Genomic DNA, 9916 nt, shown 5'->3' on the forward strand with positions numbered 1-9916 from the left:
GGTTGAAAGATACTAGTAGTTTGGTTGCGAGCTAACAGACAGGTGTCTAATGTTACAATGTTAGGGACTCCCGACCAGACCTGGGGTCTCATTTATAAAACTGTGCGTAGGATTCTTACTAAAAGTGTACGTACGCCCAAAAGCCTAAAATGGCGTATGCTCACAAAAATTCTGATTTATAAAACCGTGCGTACGCACACCTGTACGCAATGTTCCCTTTATAAATCACAGATTACCCACAAGTGTGCGTACGTGAATCAGCATTGTACCCCGCCCTGAAAACGCCCATTTTTAAACATAAATAGTCAATGCAAAGCACCTCATGAATGCTAATCTAGTATCTCATCATGACCCTGGCATGCGATTGTTCTTTACGGTGAATCATAGCGCATGACAACTTCTCATACACTGTTAGCCTATTGGTGGAGCCTGAAAACTCTGAAAATGTGGTGGCCGGTAGATCACCAATTACAAAAACTGTGCGAGTGGCGTCAACTGTGCCAGTGATACCGCGAGTCGGGATACAATTTGAAAACAAAAGCGTTTTGTTATGAACAGTAATCTATTAAAGTCTGGACTGATGACGTGGAGTGTAGCGATTGCACGGGAGCTTAACGACTGTATTTCCAGTTTTTGACATATGATTATATATGCACAGTATTAAATAAATATATTTAGTTATACACTGTATTCTGCAGTTATTTAAAGGTAGGATATGTGATGTTATCTGCATTCCATGCAGTCGGGCATTCCCCCCTCCTGCACTCCGGTAGTGGACAATATGATGGTGAGACAGCGCTGAATTTTGATTTAAAATTTGAGTTGATTGTACAAGGTGTTTATGGAACAATTATCACTCAGTACAAGCTAAAATAATACTGCTGGATTAAATCTTCATGATAATGATGAAATCGAGTGAAAAACGTGTGTGAGGAAAACAAAATATATAAATATTACGAGTAATCGTTCTTCCCACATTTACTTTCTGCAGTCTGACTACAGTACGGTCATCTGCGTCGCCAATTCCAACTGTTTCCAAAATGTGCGTAGGCCTACCGGAGGGTCAGAGTTTGCGTGGAGGACTGCACATTCTCCCGTCAAGTTTGTTTTTTATAAATCACAACCTTTGCGTGGAAAGTGGCGTACGCACATTTTCAGCCCCGTTTTGTGCGTATGCAAGCTTTATAAATGAGACCCCAGGGCACTCATTAGGTTCAGGACAGAAAATTAGGAGCAATTTACTAAAAAGAAATATGCATCCAAGCAGCTATATGAGTGAGTGACCCAGTTGTTGTTTTCCAATGAACAATGAATATCTCTGATAATTCCTGTAACCAGAGCCTAATCTACATCATTGTTTGTTGTCTGAGACAAGACACTGATCAAACAGCTGGGCCTGGAGGGAAAGGTCAATGTACAGCAGGTTGGAAAGAAATGGGAAAATTTAAAAAAGAAATATAAGGTAATTATTCGGTGAGATATATGCTGCATGTTATCGCCATCTGCCTTTTCAAATGAATGCGCAATCTATATATCAGCTTTTCACTTGTGAAAAGTGCGTGCACACACGCACATATATGTTTGCTATTGCAGGATCTGGAAACGCCAAAGACTGGTTCAGGGACCGAAAGCGGGGAGAAAACAGCTGCCAACTGGCCTTTCTACGAAGATATGCATGAAGTTCTCGGTGCCAGACCATGCATAGAGCCCCCTGTATTAGTGGCATCTTTTAATGAAGGCAGTGATGCCACAACATTACTGATGGTAAGTAAGGAAAATACACTAAAATGTATAACTTTTTTATCACTTACATTTAACCGGTGCAAAACTTCAATGGCACCAACATATCTAAGGCCTGAAGTACATGTCATGTCTGTAGATCTCCAAAACATTCAGTCTGAATGGACCTTCAGGCCCTGGTTTACTGCTGTGGCATGCTTGCAGTGTGCACAGGATGTTAATGTGTATGGTACTGAACCAATCTGGTTATTCATTTTCACTATGTACAGAACATCGTTGAACCAAGAGAAGATTCTTCCTCCAGTCCTGGTCCTCCAACCACTCCCACTGCTCCTGATCCCACAACACTGTCTCCCAGGAAGAAACGCACGAAGACCAATCTTAACCCTTGTGCTGCCTTCGGGTCACATGACCCAAAGGTTCATAACGAACCACTGTTGTGTTTACCCAATTTTACCCAATACAAAAACAAAAACAAATATTTTCTTTTAACCATTGCAATGTGGGGGGTCTGAGACAGCCCGACAGTTAAAAGAAAATGCTTCACTTTGTTTTTGTAGGAGGTAAATTTGTCGCAATATGACGGTGGGTCACAATGACTGATGGGTCAGAATGACCCGAAGATAACACAAGGGATATACTGGAATTTCTCAAACAGGAATCCGCAAAGGAGCAGAAGAGGCACGAGGAGACTGAAGCCAAAACAGAACGTTTCCTCAGCCTATTTGAGAAGCTAGTTAATAAAATGCCAGAGCAGTTATTTCTTTGTTCTATTCTGTTTCTTACTTATTTATATATGTTATTGCAGATGTGTAAAAACCTGTGTAATAGCAGACCCAAAATCCCAAACAAGTTGTCCAAACATCATAGGAATTACATAATATGTAATAGGAATTACATATTATTATATGTATTATATTATATTATTATGGAACAAATATAAAAACAATAAATAAGAAAATACAGCACAAAATTATTGAATGAAAACATGTGCATATGAACTATTTACAAGTTTGTAGAAGCATTCCTACTGAGGCACTTCTATATTGCCAGTGATCAGAGCAGCAAGCCTGTCCCTCGTGGCATTCCCTGGCCTTTCATGTGGTGCAGGGGCTTCCTGCAGAGGTCCTGGAGCCATGATGTCCTGTGCCACATCATCATCAGGTTCAAGGACATCCCCATTGTCTATACACACATTGTGGAGGAAGGCACACGATGCGATAACCCGAGGCGCAAATGTGGGCTTCACCTCCAAGGCCTTGAAAAGAGTAGACCTCCATCGGGTCTTCATTACACCAAACGCTCTCTCGACTATCGTACACCCCTTTGATTGCTGATAATTAAATCGCTGCCGCTCCCGTCCATTCACTGGTTCCTTGTATGGCGTGATTAGGCAGATTGGAGTCTCCAAACAAGGATACCCACCATCGCCAAGCAGAAAGTATCCATCGGGAGAGTACCTTTTAGATAGGTAAAAGGGGCTATTTTTTTTAACCCGGGTGTCATGTACAGATCCTGGGTATCCAACAAATACATATAGAAATTTCCCAGATGCATCACAAATGGCCTGCATGTTTATAGAGAAAAAGCCCTTTTAATTCAGATAGTCCAACCGGTGTAGTGATGGGGGCTTAATTCGAATGTGACAGCCATCAATGGCACCCACAGCTTTATTAAACACTGGATTTCTAGATAGTTGGCCAAATCCAAGTCCAATATTGTCCAGATCTGCAGGTGTTGGGAAAGAGATGGCTCGATGTAGGTTGCTCCAAATGTGTTGAGCGGTTTTGTGTATGACTCAGTGGACTGTTGATCGGGGTACATTGAATACCCGTGACACTACACGATACGACAGTCCATGAGCAACCCAGTAAACATATGACGATCTCCAGTTCATGGCCCCAGCCATGATCCTGCTCGCTTTTCAGCAGTCTCTGCAGGGCATGTATGGCCCGTCTACACAGTCTGAAGTCCTCCATTAGCTCCAGCTCTACATTCAACCACAACTGCAGGATGGGCACGTTGATATTCAGATGTCAGTAGGTCATCATACGGCCACTCTGAAGAACAAACAATAATCAACATTATTGGACAAAAGTCACCAGCTTCAACATGCACAGACAGAGGCCTAGGCTAAACTTCACCGTTTTTACCAATGAATTGTGATGTCTCAAATGAAAAATAAGTAGGCCTAATCTAGTTGAACTGCTTGTTGAGTGCTTGTGTTTATGTTATTTTTCCTTCATTTCCAACACAGGAAATGGCAATAATAACATAGAAGAACACATTTTTAGTTTTTATTTACATTAACCATGAACGTCACTAGGCTAACGTTACTACTAAACAATATCTGTTCGCGAGAAGGCGATAATAGCTAACGTTACGATAACTAGGCTAACTGTTTACTGTACACAAAAGTCTTTCCAATTTTAACTAACTGTTTCAACAGAAACGTTCGCAAATTGTGTTCCATACACTGTAACGTCATGATGTGAACGCACCTCTTGAGCAGGTTAGACTAACGTTAAAGATCCTGTAAAGTAAATTCCATGTTTTGCTTCTAAGTACATTATATATGTGTGAAATGAATTCCTGAAAGCATGTGCAAAGCGCTAAAACTTTGTCACACTGAAATGTGGAGTTAGACCGAAGAACAGTTTCTCTTCCGTTTTCAGATCAGGTTTTAATGGGCGGAGCCAAAAAATTCCCTATCTACGTCATTTCGCCCCATCTACGTCAGATCACTGAATGGCTCCTCCTGCTGTACTATTATTGTAGCTTACATCAGCTAGCTAGCTAGCTTCAGGATGTCTCCCACCACCCGCAACTGCCTCTTTCCTGGATGCAAGAACTCCAGCTGCGCTGCAACGCCATTTAAGTTCCCTGTTGATAATGAAAGGAAAAATAGGTGGATAGATGTTGTGAAGAGCCACGCTCATGGAAAGCTTCGGATAAACTCCAACAGCCGCCTCTGCGCCACTGCCCATTTCAAGGCGGACAGTTTTAACATGGACCAGACACAGATGGGGTTCACCAACAAACGGCTTCTCTTGCAGCGCGGAGCCATACCGAGCATCGCCCCCCCGGCCGTTCATCCTCCGGTCGCACCTGGACCATCCACCGCTGCCAGCAGTTCATCACTCAGTTCTGTGTGCTTGTTATAATTATACTAGATAACTTTTCCAGAGGTATCTCTGCTATAATTTGTGCAAACCGCTAACTTGATATTAGGCTACTCGGTGTAGAATGATGGTCTTTTGGTGAAATGGTAGCTAATGTGCTAGAAGTAGTTGGAGAGCTCACTGTCTGCTGTCTCTACTGTAAATGTTTACTCCTGTGTTACAGCTCATGGGAATATTTCATTTATATGCATCTGTATGTTTCACTCATTGAACAAATACATTCTAATTCTATACTGTTTTGTTCGGCTTGACGTAGCGTCCATTATCTGGGTCGCTTACGACCCAGATAATGGGCGCTACTTGATACGCTATCCATTGATAATGGATAAATATTATTATTGTAGCTTACTTGAGAGAGGCGTGCCTTCCAGTGAGGGGGCCGAGCTTCAGCTCCTTCAGGCGACACGCCCCCCCAGTCTCGAACAGAGAAGACTGCTAATTTTTTTACGATTTCAAAGCCTAATTTAACATACTTGTCTGTGTTTTTTTTCATTCTAATTTGGATGGGTAGTTAATAACACATTATTCGGTGGTGTGGTGAACTTGAAACTCATTTTTAATTCCACTTTACAGGATCTTTAACACATCGCCATCATACCAGCTAAGTTCAGTACAACGTTACATTTCTAAAACAAATGTACATACCTGAAAGACATCCACCATCGCTAGTTGGTGTCGAAGCCGTCTTCTGTTCGTCTCATATCTTCTCCGTTGGTTGGTTAAACGGAGAAGGATGATAAAAGATAACAGAACAGCTGGAGCCGGCATTTCCATGAATGGAATTACTACTACTACATTCGTTGATGCGTGTGACGTAGGTGAACTCGTTGGCTACTAATGACGCAATGACGCATCGAGTGGTGTCCCATTTTGCAGGTAAAGATTTCAATCCCTTAACACTTCTCACTCCGTTGTGAAGGGGCACACCCCAGTGAAGGACACTTCAATGAAGTGGTAGGGTGAAGGGAAGATAATTGGGACAGGGCCCAACACTGTGGACACTTTGCACTTATACTCCCCTCTTTTGCTATTTATTAAATTACTTTCCTGGTCCTTCTTTCTTTCACCCCATGTACAGAAAAGTTGAGCATTCAAATTTTAATTCAGTACATGTCTTACATTAGTATTTCTATGTACGTGACAAATAAAATCCTTGTATCATATCCATTTAAACCTGACAAATATCATAAACATGATTCTGTCTTACATAGGTTTAGGTGTTCTTTTGCCTCGACCAACTTCCTCATTTTCATCATCGGAGTCTAGCTCCGATGTGTCACATGTCAGTGACTGCTTCATCCCTTGCCAGGCTGACAGGAAGTCATCTAAAAGAACATTTATATAGGTAAATCATCGGCATTAATCTTGACTCAAGATATTAACAAAGTAGTTACTGTTGGCTATTGGGAGACACAGTACAAGGTAATAATAACAACTAGGTGATTCAAAAATGTATACCATATGTCTTCAATAGTCTAACAGGATGCTTCGATCAGTTGTGGCCTGGCACCTCGGCAAACTTCACGGGTTTGTTGATCTTCTCATCGCTTGTGTAATTTGGCCAGTAAGTAAAACCGTCATTGTACCATGACTTAGGCACCACAGACACGGACTTCTTGCCCTCAAGATATTGCACAACACAGAATATTCTTTTGAGAGAGAGAGAGAGAGAGAGAGAGAGAGAGAGAGAGAGAGAGAGAGAGAGAGAGAGAGAGAGAGAGAGAGAGAGAAAAGCATTAGCCATTTACCGTGCCTGAAAAAAGCCTTCTTCAGTCCCCTGAAAATAATCAATTTTCAAGTATGAATGGTGAATACTTTTCATAAAAATTGTATATTGCTGGTGTGTCTATTGTGTATACATATTCATTACCAAATACATTTTACTGGTGTCATGAAAGTGTACTTACATGTACATAAATAATTGATGCAACGTAGAAGATGATGCTTGAGAAACGAAAATCTAACCATAACTAAAACTATCAGCTGTAATACCACCCTCCCAAAAATCTAAAACTAGAATTTATCAAACAACCCATCAAACAACTGATCCTAATTCAAAAACAGCAAACTACTTTATCGTTTCACAGAATGTAGAATTGGTATGGATACAAAACCATTTATATGGGGGAGTAATACACATTTATATGCAACTGCACACACTTTGGCATACATGCATTGTTCTGATAATTGAGAGACACTGTAGATATTCAGAAAGTCTGAACTGAATGGATAGGTAAAGAAGATGGACTTATCAGAAAACCTTCTATAAACTAAATAGATGCCATCATGACACTCAACAATATTGTCAATCTTACAAATGTCACCAGCAATGGCAAATACATTGTTTCCTGTTTAGACTTTGATAGTCCACTCGTTAGAAACCATTTGGCTGTACTGCCTTTTAACCTTTCTAGAGGCAGCTCATTTGGAACTGATCCAACAAAATGTGGCTTTTTCAAAGAGACCGATGCTCTGTCAAGGATTTTATTCTGTTGATTTTGCTCAGACATGCGACGTAGCATTTGGGCAAGGGGGCGTTGGGGTTTTCTGACAAGTTTCTTGAGTTTCTGGAAGTGGTTCTCATACGGGAAAGCAGATATATTGTCGAGACAACCATGCTGTCTCACATCTTGGGCTAAGTGTACTAGTGAATGCACATTGTACACAATTGCCTCCTTGCCATATATTTAGCCAAAATGCGTCACAAACATATGGAGCAATCTTTCGGCATACTGCCAGTGCATTGAGGACAAGGTTGGGCTGACTAAAATGGCAATGCTAGAAAACATCAGCATAAAATTGCTGTAGATATTTGTGTCCAAGTATGAAGGCAGAATGACAGGTCTGATGTACAACAAAAACATCCTAAATTCCGTTGCCTTCCACCTGTCAATGTCCCTCAATGTTCTGGGTTTTCTGGCAAATTCCAACGGAATATAGTGGCGCAAACCTGTTAAACTGTCAGACATCTGGTCAACAATCGAAGCAGGTAAGCGGAATCTGAGAGCTCCTCTCAGCCAAATGTTCAGAAGCTTCCTAACGACACCTAAACAAACAGAATGCATATAATCACCTGGAAACTGAGATACCATCCCTACGTTCAACCCCTGGAAAGGGTTAGGGCCCTGGTGATGTTCTTCATTCTGTTTTTGTGCAAATGATTCATCTGTCCCAAGTGGGCAAGAGACTAAGGGAAAGGTAATTCTGCCAGATAGATATTCTCCTTTCTGGGCACATTTATCACATCCAAAATATCCATTGTGACTCTTAATGTTTTTTATGAAAGCCCGGGCAGGCGTATCACATATGACAGAATCTAAGTAAAAAAAAATCATTTTGCCCTCAAAGTCAATACCACTCTCCAACTCTTTCAACTCAGAAACAAAATCTTCCAAAAAGACTTACGCTGGCTTTGGTTTATGTGGTCCACAGAACAATGCAATCAAAACAGGTTCTTTAATTGGAAAACATCCTAAAATTGGCCACACCTGCATGCCACTACTCTTGAATAAGGGCAAGCCATCAATGTTGAGTTGGAGTTTTAGTGTGCAGCCATCTGCAAATGACTCAAATGCCTGTCGTAGCTTCTGCTTAAAGGAGGCCAGGATGCCAAAGTAGTAGTAGAGTCCTTTACATTTTTGTTCTATGTTATACGTGATTCTGGTCTTAAGGAGGGTTCTAGCATCCTTTGGCAGGTCAGGGTGAAAGAGTCTCAGCAGGCCAAGAAGAGCTGTAAGAGCCACCAGGGAAACTCCAAAGATTAACGCCCAGTTGCGTAGCCTATCACCAAGTGTGTTGGAGCTACATTAGTTAGTGGTGATTTGTTAATTACATTGTTTATTATGATTTTGTTTACATATATGTATTTGGTAATGTAGTTTAATAAATACAATGTTTGACTTAGACCCTTGAGGGCAGTAGTGGGCACAGGTGAAGGTGTATATAGGTAGGAAGTAGGAGGTGGCCTGTAGCACCTGGGTGATGGGCATATGGTTTTTTACCAGTGTGAGAGATAACATATTGTTTTGCTCAGTTGGAACAAATAAATCAGCCACAACCTCTGAATCCAGCCTGGAATATATTTTTGTCTTGCCTGCGTACATCACCTGCCCAGGGTGCTAGAAGTCGTCGTTTGAAGTATTAATTTAAGTTTAATTGATATTTTGTTAGTGACAAGCGGCCACTACAACAAGGTTACAGGTCTGATCTGTTTCATCAGAATCTTGGTCTGAGTAAGACTCCTCCTCAGATCCAGGCAGATCCCTCCTAAAGGACTGCTCATGTGATATGTCCTCCTCTACAATGTCCTCCTCTATCATCTGTTCATTTTCAATCTCCTGTCTCTCCTCCATGTCACCCTGCATATTCTCCAAGACTGTCTCTGCTACTCTTTCCCTACATCCAGGCTGTCCTTCCACTACATTTTCCTCACTACAATACTGGTAAGAAAAACTTTCGCTGTGCATATCCCTAATTTGTTGAAGCCCTCGCTTAACTTCTCTACGCGCTCTCCATCTAATGGCGGCCCCCGAGAGGAGTGTTTCTCTTGAATCCATCCTGAGCTGTTGAAATTTGCAGGGGAAAAAACCCTTAATCAAAGGTACGCGTGTGGTGGAGACGATGTGTCAAGTGCAAAAACATTGAAAACTAGAGAGTATACAATTTCTGGGGAAATTGTAGGGTGTGCTTGCTTGCGTCGGTTGCACAGGGGTCTGTATATTTTATATAAAAATGCATCGGGCCTACTTATTATTTATAAAGATTACATAGATTTAAAAGCATCTTTTTTTTGCTGCTCATTTACAACTCAAAATACGAGTGAAGTGTAGAATGAAATTGATGTCTTCTCATTTCCCCTGCAAGAGGCAGCTGACAGGCTGAATCAAAACGAATACATTTGGCAGACCGGTGTTAAAATGGACCTAATCTCTATGACTTAAACGTCCTTTTAAGTTGTCCCTTCTCGTGATATTTTCAGGCATTTAGCCTACTCA

At 41.3% G+C, this 9916-nt stretch overlaps 1 long non-coding RNA gene and 1 pseudogene across 1 annotated transcript; one reads left to right on the forward strand and one right to left on the reverse strand.

Annotated features, from left to right (window-relative positions):
* The first annotated feature begins 1373 nt into the window (after nt 1–1373).
* Nucleotides 1374–2193, forward strand: LOC136964478 (uncharacterized). The gene is made up of 3 exons (XR_010879076.1): nt 1374–1462; nt 1594–1764; nt 2010–2193. It is a non-coding gene; the product is annotated as an uncharacterized lncRNA (long non-coding RNA).
* A 574-nt stretch (nt 2194–2767) lies between these two features.
* Nucleotides 2768–9286, reverse strand: LOC136964568 (uncharacterized; annotated as a pseudogene).
* Nucleotides 9287–9916: the final 630 nt, after the last annotated feature.

Source organism: Osmerus mordax, chromosome 20 (genome assembly GCF_038355195.1).
Source record: "Osmerus mordax isolate fOsmMor3 chromosome 20, fOsmMor3.pri, whole genome shotgun sequence".
NCBI lineage: Eukaryota > Metazoa > Chordata > Actinopteri > Osmeriformes > Osmeridae > Osmerus > Osmerus mordax.